We start from the raw sequence: 14,884 nt of genomic DNA on the forward strand, positions 1-14,884 counted from the left end.
GAAGAACAACAACAAAAAACAAATACAGGGAAAGCCTACAAACTTCTTGCAGAAGTTGTCCTTGGTCAGATTTGAATCTAGGACCCTAGCGTGGCAAGGCAACAGTGCTAACCACTGAGCTCCTCCTCCTATGGCAATTTTAACATTGACCACTGAATCTTACAAGAAGTTTACAATGAAAGCTGGAGGCAGATAACACAGGAACCACCATTGACAGTATGAGATGTATACAGCTCATTTCTTTGTCTCCCAATTCAGTAATTTCTATATGGGTCACAGAGCATGCCCTCAACAATCTCCCATGGAAAAGGTCATTTTTCTGACATTTAGTTTCTTTTGACCAGATGGCTGTTGTACAGCATATCTCTGAACTGCTAGGGTCAGAAACGCTATATTTTCTCCTTAAGGAGAACACCTACAAGGTGAGTGAGTGAGGAGACTTATAAGGCCATTCATGCTCCACTGGGTAATATTTAAATAAGGGAGATGGAACAATACCTTTGCAGCGCCACCTATTGGAAGGCAGCATTCTTGCAAGTCAATGTTAGACCCTTTATACAAGCCTTGTAACAATGACTGGGAATTGAAAGTCAAGCCAGAAAACCATACACAGACAGCTGTTTGGGGGTGTTTGACCCTCATCAGTGTGCAGTTGGTTTCTGGCTTGGCTAGTGAGAGGCCTGTAACTTGGGTCAGGAATGCTATCTTTTATCCTTAGCTTAGAGCAGCAGCTCTGGCAAAATAACTGCCCCTATAATCAAGTTAAGAAAGCAGAAAGAAAATATACATGAGGCCATAGGAAACCATTTGTTCTAATAGCCGTGAGTTATTTACACGCGTGATTTTTACGTGCCTAGATCCCCATGTGAAAGAGGCTCTACAATGATTATAATTATGTATAATATTTATTCAGTCCCTTGCATGTAGGGTCGCTATAGTACTACTGATATAACATATAACAGGGCACAATAATATAACTAATGAATCGGAAACCACAATCTAAAATAATTGGATACAAAGCGGAGTGTCTTCACGCAGTACACGTGTAACCCTGCAACATCCTATTATGTTCAATAATACAACAATGCTTACTCTTTTTCCCCGTACATTTCCAGCAGCCGTTTTTTCCTTAAGTGGAGGCACATTATCACCAGGTCCAATTGAGTTAAGGAATTTGATAGATTAAGAAGCTAAAATATTTTTCAACAACCTAGATCTCTGAGATATCAATGTTGGTCTTTTTTCTGGAATCCTATCTAAACATGGTATCTGTAAGTAGATACTCCAATGTATTTGATGCAGTTTGACATTCTTAATGTATCTATATCTAAGGCTAACTTGACAATGGCGAGCGCGATATAAGGCTGTGAATCCCGCCCCTATATCTCTCTACCCACCATGTGAATTCCCGGAGGATGCGAGGCGTTTTCATGTCAAAACAGCCTCCCATCACTTTGGGGCTGAAGGGACCCTTTGCCATGGCTGACAGCTGTTGTGCAGGTTCGCAGAGTTCAATGGACATGCTGTGATCTGTTTCCTGCATCGTAGTGCCATGCAGGAAAATATCGCTCATGTGCATGGCCCCATTCAAAAGAATGGGGTTCATATTTGTGCGAGATTTATCCGTCTTGCAACATACAAATATTGTGCAATCTAGATGCCCATGTGAAGGTAGTCTAACATTCTAATTAGAGATGAGCGAGCATACTCGATAAGGCAAACTACTCGAGCGAGTAGTGCCTTATTTGAGTACCTGCCCGCTCGTCTCTAAAGATTCCGGTGCCGGCAGGGGGCGGGGAGCGGCGGGGGAGAGCGGGGAGGAACGGAGGGAAGATCTCTCTCTCCCTCTCTCCCCCACGATCCCCCCTGCTCACCTGCTCACCGCCGCAACTCACCTTCACCCGCGTCGGCAGCCAAATCTTTAGAGACGCGCGGGCAGGTACTCGAATAAGGCACTACTCGCTCGAGTAGTTTGCCTTCTCGAGTATGCTTGCTCATCTCTAATTATAATGCATTGAAAATACACTGGCTTGGAAACTTGTTTATTTTTATTGTGATGTTTCTAGGCATTTCTCTTGGCTGCACTTAATTTTATCATGGCAGGGTTTAATTAGTGCCTTGGGATATCCTTTCTTCAAGAAATGATAGTTAATCACATCAAATTGTCTATTGAAACTATTATTAAATATTTAGAATTGTTTCCCCATCATCTATTAGAAAAAGGGTAAAAATCATTATGCGACACATTTGAGCAATTAATGCGTGTGTAATGCACATCCAGTAAACACATAGCTCATACGTTGTTCCACACCAAACGTGATACTAGCTTACTCAACGTAAAATAACAATATTATAATTAGTAGCTGTGATCAGAATAACTGATGATACAGATAGAAAAACAGAACCTAGTGATGCAGCCAGCATGCTGGGAAACTATAAGATATCAGAGCCAAATTAACAGTAGGAGATGAGGAATACAAAACTCATGCTTTTGCTCACGCTGGGAAAGGTGGTGTTCTACAGTTTTCCTTATATTTCTCATTTTGTAGCTCACTGTTCCAAAACTGTGATTATTTGGTTAAACAGAAAACATCGGTAACATTTTTAGGTCAATTACACAAAATGGCATTTACATCTGGAGCAAACATTTGAGAACATGATCACATATTAACCTGGATAGAATAGGGAGAATAATATAAATGTTAGGATGCAGCAACATCCAGTTTGCTGCTCCCAGCGAAATATGCTTAAAAGATCACATGGGGCATTGTTTTCTTGGGCTCTTGGTTTTTCTGTCTGTACTTGTGTCCAGGGGCGTAACTAAAGGCTCAGGGGCCCATGTGCAAAATTCACTTAGGGCCTTTTGCCCATTACCGCACTTGTTCACTGCTTGCTGTAGTCTGCTCTGAGTTTTCTGCAGCATCTCTTAGGAGGCTCACGCATGAAACACCAGCGACCAGGGATGTGCCTAAAGTCTGAAAAGATTAGGGACATGAGCTCCGAAACTCATCCATCACCCCACCCCCTCCACCAGTAAAAAAAATACCCCCCCATATCTATCTATCTATCTATCTATCTATCCAAGTCTTTCTGTCTAAAAGCTCTGCACGAGCGCTAACGACCTTAGCCGTGACGTCAGTGCTTGTGCAGTCGTTTAGAAGACAGTCGTCCTGTGTAACAGGAGCATTAGATACAACAGTTTTTTTCTAGGATCTAAGATACCTCAAAATAATGCAGTCACCATATAATAGACACCAGCTTGCATTCAGGGTTACTTTACACGGGACGACTATCGGGACCTTAAGAACATGATAGCTGTCCCAATAACTATTGCTCCTGTGCACACAGCAGCAATAGCCATTCAGTGAATGGAGGTAGAGTGCGCTGGAGATCTCTTCCAGCGTCCGGCATCCATTTACTGTGAATAACTGCCTGTTCACACTGAGAGCGAGTCACTCACTAGTTATTTAGTTTCAGTGAGCCAAAACAAAGCAACTATCAACTTTTAAACCATTTCTTGCTCAGTACACCATTGGTCCCGTGTTTACAGAAGACAACTATCACTGAAAATCACTCATTTGAGCAATTTTGTTTCTCCGATCGCCATCCCGTATACAACTGCCCTTACCTCCAGTGATCACAGGCTCCATCTCTCTGATTGATGACATCCATTGTTGTTTATTATTTTCCTGAACAGTATGTGTCACGTCCACTACAAGTGTGCAATGACTGCAAACCAAAATAAAGTGAACTGCAAACTGGACTTGTGAGCAGATATCCAACAACAACTAGAATACCAAGATGCATAAGCAGATACACTAGCTAGAGTACGTACGATACCTGTCCATGATACTTAAGCTCACAAGCCCACAACAATGGTCCTCGTGTCCTCGTTCTCTCGTGAGTCCCTACACTAACAAGACAACTCTAACCCTAGGACTCCAGCCCAGGGAGTCCCAAAGGGACTGACCCACACTGGAACCTAGAGGCCTGGCTTGACAAAGATGGTAAACAGTATACAAGCAGAACAGGACACTGTTCACACCAACAGACAAGGGAATTCAACCCAAAATCTCATGCATGCAGCAACAGCAAGCAAAACATGCATGACTCCATACACCAGGGTTCTGAGAGGAATGAGGAGAAAATAAATGACCAGCTTCCTCTAGCCAGAGGTGATTGGCTGACTGGAGAACTCCACACCCAGCCAGCTCAATCATTCCACACCTGTGGAAGTATGCTCCTGTAAACCCACAGAACTGCTGGTCCCAGGAGCACAATGTAACACGTATTCAGATTAAGGTTAACCCTCAAGACCCAAACCATACAGCCTGCAGTCATCTGTATGTAGTGGCCCAGAGTTATACTCCACTTCAAAATGTCTTTCATGTTTGTCATGTGCATTTATATTGTCAGCAATGTCTGTATGCATGAAGTGTATGTGGTGCACATCTGCAGAGCTGAAAGTGTTAATTGTCTCGTATGTGAGATGTCTAGCAGTGTATTGTTTTGTGTATCATGTGACCGTGCTTTTGGGGTATATATGTTTTTGCAAGGTGCATGTGAGTGTGGAAGTCACTCAGTTTTTGGCCTAGTCTAGCCTGAACCCATCTGAGAACCAGGACACTTGGAATATCTGTTGATGTGTCTTTGAAGCGCTGTCCACAGAATTTCCCTGTGCTGTGGAAGTGAGAATGGAAGAAGTCGAAAGGTATCACCCGTCTCCACTGGAAATCTCTTATCCCAGGAGACCCGGGGGTAGATGTGAGAGAGAGAAGACGTTCCGCAGAGTCGAGTGTCCGCCGTCTTTTCTGCAATTGTGAGTGTGAACAAGGAGAGAGAGAGAGAGAAAAGAAAGTGGAAAAATACGTGTCCGGTACCAGGACCTCGCAGATAACTTTGATTGTGGAATACTCTCCCGTGAATTCTGTGTATGCCTTCCTGCCCTCTCATGTGGAGTGGCGCAAGTTGTACTCAGCTGCCAAACTTATAGTGCACTAATTGGACTATTAGTAAACGGGTCTCACCGACCGTTCCCAGTGTGACTCCTAAATAGACTTCTCAGTGTGTGCATCCTTTATTATCCATTGGTCGCATTTGCCGCGGAGGAAGGAACGATGGTGTAACCCGTGACAACACAAAGAAAAAACTAAGGTAAACTAGTTCCCAGTTACCCTGTACTTTAGTAATCTGTCCTTGGCCCTGGTGGACGTGTCCCTGGCTACCCTCTGGGTAAGAGACAGTAGTGCCACTGTGGCAAGGCCTACAACTTATTGTACAGCTTGAACTTGCTTTGTAGGGGGGCCGCACACTAGGGGGGCTTTCTCCCACATGCTGCTCTATAGTGACAAGAGGTGCCTCTGTACCCCCCTGGTTTAGGGACTGGGTGACAATTGTGATCCCTGTGACTGCTATAGATATGCCACTGCTTGTGTCAAGGATCTTGTTCTGCACAGAGGTTGTTTATTTTGTGTGCTGTTTCTTGGCTGCAGATCTTTTTTCTTACAGTTATGATCATTAGATACCCTGGATGTATTTTAGCCTGAACAAGCCTATCAATTTTCTGGAGGTGTATTTAAACTGGCACAGCCCTTCCTGAAGTGCTACTCCTGTGTGGTTATGCTTTGGTTCTCCTGTCTTAACTGAGGAAATGTTTGCTTATGTTTGTCTCTCAGCTTTTGACATGGATTTTGTGACTTGGCTTATCCTTTTTGATTTAGCCCTCAGCACTCTGCCTCAGCTGATATTTAGATTTTACATTTGACTACTCCATCTGACTATGGTCCTGTATTCTTCCTAGGATCTGAACTGGCTTGCCTGACTACATGTATGACTAATTTATTCTCTACATGAAATAATTACTAGGGAATCTATTCAAGTTCCTGATATTGGGTCACCCTTGTCAGGGCGAGTGCTCTGTGTAGGTAGAAGTATTCAGGAATTTATAGGGAGTGACCACATAGCAGTATTTACTGTTCCAGTTATACCTCCATTTAGTGTGTATATTTCTGGATGTCATTCAGGGCAATTCCTTAATACAGCAAGTCTGATGTCCAGACTCTTCACCAACCCATGACAATATATAGTTACACATAAAATGTTTTAGAGATCATTAAATCATAAATTGATTAATACCCTTATAATAGCTTAATAAGAATGTAGATGATTATAATTTCAAATAGAAGAGATTGAGGTTCTTGATTTCCATGCCATATATTCATGGCATAAAGTAGCATGCCAATTAAAAAGAATGTAAAGTTAGGACGCTTGAAGGATATTCATAGTCAAGACAAAAAATTCAGATTTCAATGTGTGACATTTATTTTATTTATTTATGTAAAGATGAGTTTGATGATATTTTTCAAATAAGGGATTTTCTGGGACTTAATTTTTTTTTTACAGGCTTAAAATGGTGTAAAAGAAAAATGTATAATTGCCAACTCCAGCAGCTCCCCATTCAAGGCATTTACCTCTGGTGCCCACTGTTCAGAATCTTGGGGCCCCAGTGCTGGATTGGAAGCCACTGGAGTCAGTGAGTATCCATCCATCTTTTCTTTATATTACAGCATTTTAAGACCATTATTTTTTAAAGTCCCAGAAAGTCCCTTTAATTATAATCAGAGTGAGAATGCTTTTATGCTAAAATCCCTCTAGAGTAACCATCCCTATCCTATGGAGGGATTCAGTTGTTGCCCGTTTCTACACGAAGTCCATAATCAGCTCCTTAGATACTGAATGCACCTACTTACTATGAGAGATGGCTTTTCCTCTGTGCACCTATTCTAGGTAAAAACCAAAATCACTGTGTCTCAGTGCTTTAAGAATCTCCAAAAGAGATAATTTATATGCCCATACGCTCTTTTTCCCCATGTATGATTTTTAACTAGGAGCATGTATGCTGAACAGAAGCTGAACATAGCTACTTGGTATGGAGGATGACTTCTCTTGTGGCCAAAACCCTATACACTGGGGGGGAAAAAGAGTGCAGAGACACAGAAATGACCCATTGTGGAGAGAACTGATGCATTCAGCCATAGTGTAATGGGTTTTGGAAGGGGATAGGCATACTGAAAAGGAGAACTCCCCCACAGCAACTAGCTACATTCACTGTATTTGGAGGTGATTACAGACTTTACATATTGAGCCTTCAATAGTCTAGGGGTAGCCATTCAAGAGGGATTTTAACATAAAAGTAACCTAAACCTAGCAATTAAATATATTGCAAAATAAAGTAAAATCATTTGATATTTACAATGATTAAAATGTACAAAATAAATGATGGTTACACCTTAACGACCGGTCACTACTTCTTCCACTAAGAAATGCTCAGGGTCATGTACAGATCCCCTAGATAATGGCAGAAATAACCTTTTTTGTTGTTTTAGATTACTCTACAAGTGAGAATGCAGCCTTAACATCTTTCACACTTCAAATCATGCTTGCAGAGGACCCAGAAGTGAGGGGTCCTGTTCCCATTGGTGAATTGGAAGGAAGGCAAGGGGTGGGCTTTGCCACCTTAAGCCCTCCACCTCCTCTAGTCCTCAGCAAGAGAAGGGAACAAAACATGGCAGAACAGATGACTGCAGCTTTTACTAGGAGTTGGAGCTCATTTGTCCTGCCTGCACTGCTAACATGTCTGAGCATGCATGTTTTGCCATAGGGAAAGGGGAATATGTAGATGCAAGATACATCTAACAACATTTATCTGCTGGTAAGTTTTGGACATGCTCAAATTCAACATGGTAAAACTTTTGGCCAAAGTTTGCAACCTTCTGCAAATTTATGAACAGCCCACAAAAATAGGCGCCTTTTTGAGCAAATTTAACAATTGTTGTCTTATATTAAATGAACTGTACAACACATTCCAATAGTCTCTACATGCCAAATTCATTGTGGCATTCCTAAATATTATGTTTAAAAAAGGGGTGAAAAAGGGAAAACCAAGCCCTATGTAAACTTCTTAGAACTATCATATATTGTACACGCTAAATTGTAGATAGTTCTTTTAATGTATAGTTGTACTATAATATCTTTGGATTTTAAAGTCAATCTCCCAGCTGTGTGCTTAATTTAATTAATTTCTTATTGATATAATTGCAGCAATTTACAGTAATTGGTAGTTTGCCATCTATATTATTTAGAAAAAAATGTACATAGTCTAGAATTATTAAATGTATGCCCTGAAGTTTAAAAACTCAGTTTATGAGAATTATATAATTTTTCTATATACATTTCTCATTAAAAATTTCAAGTTTAAATCTATGGAAATTAATTACAATATTTTCCATTACATACTCAGTGGTAACATTAATCAAGCTGCACATAGTGAGGCTTATTTACTATTCAAAATACGACAGTTTTCTGGCACAAATTACACCAGAAAATTGTCTTACATGCTGACAACTTTCCCAAGAAAAGGGCGTGGCTTAAATTCCACCACAATTTGCACCAAATAGGTGGTCTAAACTTTTAGACATTATTAATAATTAAGCCCCAGTGTGTTTTTCCACGTGACTGAAGACTGCACTGTGCAGCTGCTTTGTAATGTGGTCTTCGGTTATATGGCAAGTATCGGTAAACCACGTGGAGAGAAATTTACTAAGGCAGGCATTTTAAACGCTGGTCGTAATAATATATCCGCTAGCACACGATGTGCCTAATACATGAAAATGCACATGGCTCTTCATGTATTAGGTGCATCTTGGCTCTTCTGCGCACATAAGCAGAACTGTACGCCAGATCCAATCTGGCGCTGTCCTTTCTTTTTATACGTTTCACCTATGCATCATTCACTATGGTCTCAGTCACATGGTGGAATTTTGCATTTCACATCCAGAAAAGCATGCCCCTAGCCCTTGCAGAACTGGAGCTGCAGCTGTTTGATGTTTAGTTGGGAATACTGAATTTACAGCTGTCAGATTCAGTCAGTGTGTGCAGTGCAGAGGTACGTGCAGTGCAGAGGTACGTGCAGTGATTCTCCTGTATAGCTCCCTGTCCCAGGAAAGGGGATGACATGAACTTTTTTCATGTTAACATCCCCCATCACTCAGACAGCATATTTGCTCTTTTATTGTCACATATGGCATTTTCCAGAGAAAAGAAGTAAAATGATCAGAACTGTCATTGCTGATCATGGCACTTAAATGTTTTTACAGAAATAAGTTACAGACTTTTTCCTCTTACACAAGGCTTTAAATGTTGAAAAAAAATAAAAAGAACAAAAAACCTACACATAATTGGTAGAGCCACATCCATAAAAATCTAATTTCCCCATAATAGGAATAAAAAATATTTAAAAAATCATATGTATAATATATGTTGTGAGACAGTGACTGACAAAGTGCTGGAGGGTGGATACGTGCCACCGAGCAGCCTGGGCTCGGTGGAGGAAGCCAGCATTTCTGTGTCAGTAACGCTATGTTACTGACACGTTGTAGTTTGTAAGTGGCTCCAAGCCGCATAGTCCGGGCCGGCTTTTCCTGGAGTGGTCAAAGCGAAGGGTGGGATGGCCACTCCCACGTACCAGGTGAGGCTGGTACCAGGCCTTATAAAGCCTGGGCCTGCAGGACTGAGAGCCAGAGAGAGCGTCTGGCTGAGAGCCAGAGAGAGGGCTCTGTGGAGCAAGGAGCCCGGCTAGCCCAGCGTGTGGGCTGTGAGAGAGCCAAAAGGCGAGGTTGACAGGGTGACGCCCCTAACCTCAACACCCAGGAGGGTGTGGTGAGACCTCCACAGGTCTGAGGACCGGACTGGCTGAGTGCAGCAAGCAAGACGTATTCTGACAGTGAGTAGTCAGGAACAAGCATATGTATAGTGAGTGCTCAGACGAGCAGGTGTTTATTTCCGTTTTGGTTTTGTTTCTGCTGCAATAAACCCAGGCAAAGCCTGGACTAAAGAACGTTGTTGCCCGGTGTCACTGTCTCTGGCCGCGGATGCCCACGCTGCTACTGCCCCTTAACGCTAATCCCCCACATATGGTGTTTGGATGCGGGCAGCGGTCTTAAAGAGACATACACCAATTAATGGACATTTTGCTGCAGCAACTGGAGAACCGTTGCTAAGGGCAACCGCCCAAAGAGAGATTGTCTGAGCGTGCCATAACCCCATGTCCCAGGTGGAAGCTGCAACAGCGCAGCAACCAGATACAGCCAGTATGCAGGAATGGCTGAAGCAATGGATGCCAGAGATAGTGCTGCAACAGGAGACCGTGGCTCAGCAGCAGAAAGCACAACAGGAGGCCATGGCTCAGCAGCTGAAAGCCCATGGAGAGGCTATGCGGCTGCAGCGGGAGGAAAGGCAACGCCTAATAAAGCAGTTGGATACACTGACAGAGTCACTCAAGACTACAGGGAATGAGCCCCTTATACGACAAACTGAAACAGATCACACGGCTGTGTTAAGAGAACAAGCCCCTAAGTGTGAAAAGTTGAAAACACAGTTTGAGAAAGAAACTAGCCTTCAAGAGGTGGAGCAGCTGAAAACAAAAAGTGCAGCTCTCTTAAAGGAGAAGGAGCATTTTGAGAGGTTGGCTAAGGAAGAAGCTGATCGCCGAGTGTTGCTGCAACAGACGAATGTTCAGTATGAACAGCGCTTAAAGGGGTTGTCCCGCGAAACAAAGTGGGGGTATACACTTCTGTATGGCCATATTAATGCACTTTGTAATGTACATTGTGCATTAATTATGAGCCATACAGAAGTTATTCACTTACCTGCTCCGTTGCTAGCGTCCCTGTCTCCATGGTGCCGCCTAATTTTCAGCGTCTAATCTCCCGATTAGACGCGCTTGCGCAGTCCGGTCTTCTCTGTGTTGAATGGGGCGCTCGTGCTGGAGAGCTGCTCCTTGTAGCTCCGCCCCGTCACGTATGCCGATTCCAGCCAATCAGGAGGCTGGAAACGGCAATAGAACGCACAGAAGACCTGCGGTCCACCGTGGGTGAAGATCTCGGCGGCCATCTTTGCAAGGTAAGTAAGAAGTCACCGGAGCGCGGGGATTCGGTAAGTACTACCCGTTTTTTTTTTTTTATCCCTGCATCGGGTTTGTCTCGCGCCGAACGGGGGGGCTATTGAAAAAAAAAAAAACCCGTTTCGGCGCGGGACAACCCCTTTAAAAGAGATGAGAAGTAAGAAAGAAAAGTTTAAGGAATATCTTTCATCAGCCCATGAAGAGATACAAGACCTCAGAGATGTAGCCAGAGATGAGGCTGACCGCAGAGTATGTCTGGAGGCACAAGCTGCGCAGTATGAACAGGACTATAAGAAACTGCAAATGAAAACCCAAGAGTTGGAGATGACGTGTTGCAAGTTAGAAAGAGCTTCTACAGATGCACGTAACCAAACTACAGGTTTGCAGAATCAGGTTGCAGTGTTGAAAATGCAGCTAGCAAAGAAAAATGGTGACTGGGAGCGCCAAGTAAGTCAGCTCAAGGAAGAGCTGGAAATACAGAAAGCTGCGTGCAGTCAGACCAATAAGCAAGCAGAGTTCTTGGAAGACTTACTGGGTCACAAGGAAAACCAGGAAGTGCTGCTTGAGAGACTGGTGTCCCAGCTACAGATGAGCTTGGATGAGGAAGCTGAAGTACATGGAACCCAAATCCAGGAGCTGGAACGGAGTCATGCTGTAGCTGTGGGGAAACTGTCCAAGCAGTTCAAGCAACTTGAAAAAGTGAAAGAAACATTGGAAAATGAGTGTCTTGAGCTGTCCCAAAAGGTGAAGGGGTTGTTGGAAGACAAGTATGCATATAAATGCAAGAAAGACATAGTAGAGATGCAGCTTCAAGAGCTACAAATAAAGATAACGAAAGGTGACAGTGTGCAGACAGCATTGTCTGAGCAGGTGAGCAGGCTGCAGGAGAAGCTGGAAGCTCAGACTGAAGAGTCTCAGAAGTTACTGCAAGAACAGAAGCAGCAGAAGCTTGGTCTCAGTGCACACCTGAAGGCTATGCAAGATGAGAAAAATGTGCTCCTCAAGCAAATAGGGGAGGATGCAAAAGCTATCAGAGCAGATTGCAACACTTCAGGCTGAGGTGGTGGATCTGGAAGATAGAATGGAGATCCTGCTGGAGAATATTAAGAAAGAGACTGAAGCGCTAACCCTGAAGCGCCCCCTGAAAGTAGTGTCAGGCAAAGCAGAGCTTCAGCAGTTCTCAGAGAAGTTGTGCATGAAGATAAAATGCTGTAAATTAGATAGCCAAGCGGCTGAAAGAAGTGTTCTGAGACCAGACATGTCTAAAACCCAGTTTAGACAGAAAAGAAAAAAGGGGATTTTGTTAAAGAATCTGAAAAAGTTACAAGTAGTAAAGAGTGCCAATTTATGTTTACAAAAGGAGACTACTGAGGCTCAGAAGGTCTCACAAGTGGACGCAGAAGTCTTGAAAGAACTGCAGCAAAAGAATAGTGACGTACAAAAGCAAACCCCAAAAGTGAAGAAACTGTTTGTCCAAGTGGTAGAAGCCTATCACAGGGATGCTGGCTCCAAGGACCAGCTCATCAGTGAACTGAATACTACCAAGAAAAAGTCAGTCAGAGGTAAAGGAACTGGAAGAACACAGAGACAAGGTTCTTGCACTAGAAAGAGACCCCCGAGCCTGGAGCTTTGACCCTGGAGGGCCAAGAAGAAGAGACTTTTAAGCATGGGACCGAAGCCCAACTCCCAGGCCTCGTCAAGGACGCATTTCAGGACAGCTAAGTGTCCGAACCCACGGGCTCGAACAGAGGGGGAGGGTATGTGAGACAGTGACTGACAAAGTGCTGGAGGGTGGATACGTGCCACCGAGCGGCCTGGGCTCGGTGGAGGAAGCCAGCATTTCTGTGTCAGTAACGCTATGTTACTGACACGTTGTAGTTTGTAAGTGGCTCCAAGCCACATAGTCCGGGCCGGCTTTTCCTGGAGTGGTCAAAGCGAAGGGTGGGATGGCCACTCCCACGTACCAGGTGAGGCTGGTACCAGGTGAGGCTGGTACCAGGCCTTATAAAGCCTGGGCCTGCAGGACTGAGAGCCAGAGAGAGCGTCTGGCTGAGAGCCAGAGAGAGGGCTCTGTGGAGCAAGGAGCCCGGCTAGCCCAGCGTGTGGGCTGTGAGAGAGCCAAAAGGTGAGGTTGACAGGGTGACGCCCCTAACCTCAACACCCAGGAGGGTGTGGTGAGACCTCCACAGGTCTGAGGACCGGACTGGCTGAGTGCAGCAAGCAAGAAGTATTCTGACAGTGAGTAGTCAGGAACAAGCATATGTATAGTGAGCGCTCAGACGAGCAGGTGTTTATTTCCGTTTTGGTTTTGTTTCTGCTGCAATAAACCCAGGCAAAGCCTGGACTAAAGAATGTTGTTGCCCGGTGTCACTGTCTCTGGCCGCGGATGCCCACGCTGCTACTGCCCCTAAACGCTAATCCCCCACAAATATATATATATATATATATATATATATATATACACATACCGTATATAAATTGAATCAATAAAAACTGCAAATTATTCCACAAAAACAATCTCTCAAAATACTCTGGTCTTGAGATATGGCGTTACACAAAATGTTTTTTTGTAAAAAAAAAAAGTGTTTTATTGTGCAAAAGTGGTAAAACATTATGAAACCTCTATACGTTTGGTGATCTCATAATCATAATCAGCCATAGAATAAAGGTAACATGATAATTACATCACACTGTGGACAACATAAAAATAAATTATAAAAAAACAATGGTGAAATTTCTTTTTTTTTCCATTGCCGCAGCAAAAAAATAAAAAAATAACATTTATTTAATACATTATATGTACCTGAATTAGGTTTCTATAAAAACTAGAACTCGTCCTGCACAATAAAAATATCATACATCAAAAAATTAAAAGTTATGATTGCTAAACTTCATTTACTAAGGGGTTAAAAATGCACTAAAGGTGACTAAGTTCTGCACCAAATATATTTATATGAGGCATAAGAGGTGCTGTCAGAGGTACTCAGGGCACCAGGTAGAGGCCTTTTTCCCCTACCAGTGCAGTGGCAGGGGGAGGAAGGTGTTAAGGGGCCCTCCCACTCCAGAAGTTTCTTGAATGTTCTAATCACATCTGATAAAAAGGTTTGTGCTGCATCACAGTGATGGGGACAGCACAGAGAGCGGAGTGGAGACACAGATTTAAGAAGCAGAGTATGGACACAGCTGCAGAGTGATGCAGCAGAACTAGCAGCAGTAAAAAGGGCTAGCACAGCAGAGACTTGATTCATAGCAGCGGCCACTGGCTGTTGAGAGCAGTCTGAGTAGCACTCTCATGATACTGGGGAGAAATGCAAGAGAAGAGAGCAACCCTGAAAGGGCCTGACGACCATGGGGCCAAACTGTGACTTTCTCCTCACTGGACTGACAATGGCACATGCATGTAATGTCAGTCCACCTTGGAAAGAGTCACAGTGCATGCAGCTGCTCATTCATTGCGGGTAGAACGCAATGACACTGGAGCACATGTCATCTCCAGTGGGAGGAGTGGGAAACTTCACAATGTACTGAATGGGTGGGGTTTCTTCTGCAATGGGCAGGGATACAGCTGGACCGCAAATACAGCAGGGACACCCATTGGACAGTGCTACCCTCATTTGCATATATCATGTGCCCCAAAGATCGGGCTATATCGGGCGAGTGGAGGTACACTTGAAATAGAAAAGGTACCATTATACTCTTCATATCATTGGGCAAACACATGTGTATTCAGTTGGTTGCCCAAAATCTGGTGACAGACTTCCTTTAAAAGTTGCACCACAAGTAAACAATGATTGTATCATCAGTTTCTGTTTATTTCTGGTGAATCTCTTTACACCTTGTAAAAAGTGAGCAGAAATAAAAGAGAAGATTAATAAATGATGTATATAATGTTTTATAATAGTTTGCCACAACTAATGATAAATC

The sequence above is a fragment of the Eleutherodactylus coqui genome, chromosome 2 (assembly GCF_035609145.1).
Source record: "Eleutherodactylus coqui strain aEleCoq1 chromosome 2, aEleCoq1.hap1, whole genome shotgun sequence".
Lineage (NCBI taxonomy): Eukaryota > Metazoa > Chordata > Amphibia > Anura > Eleutherodactylidae > Eleutherodactylus > Eleutherodactylus coqui.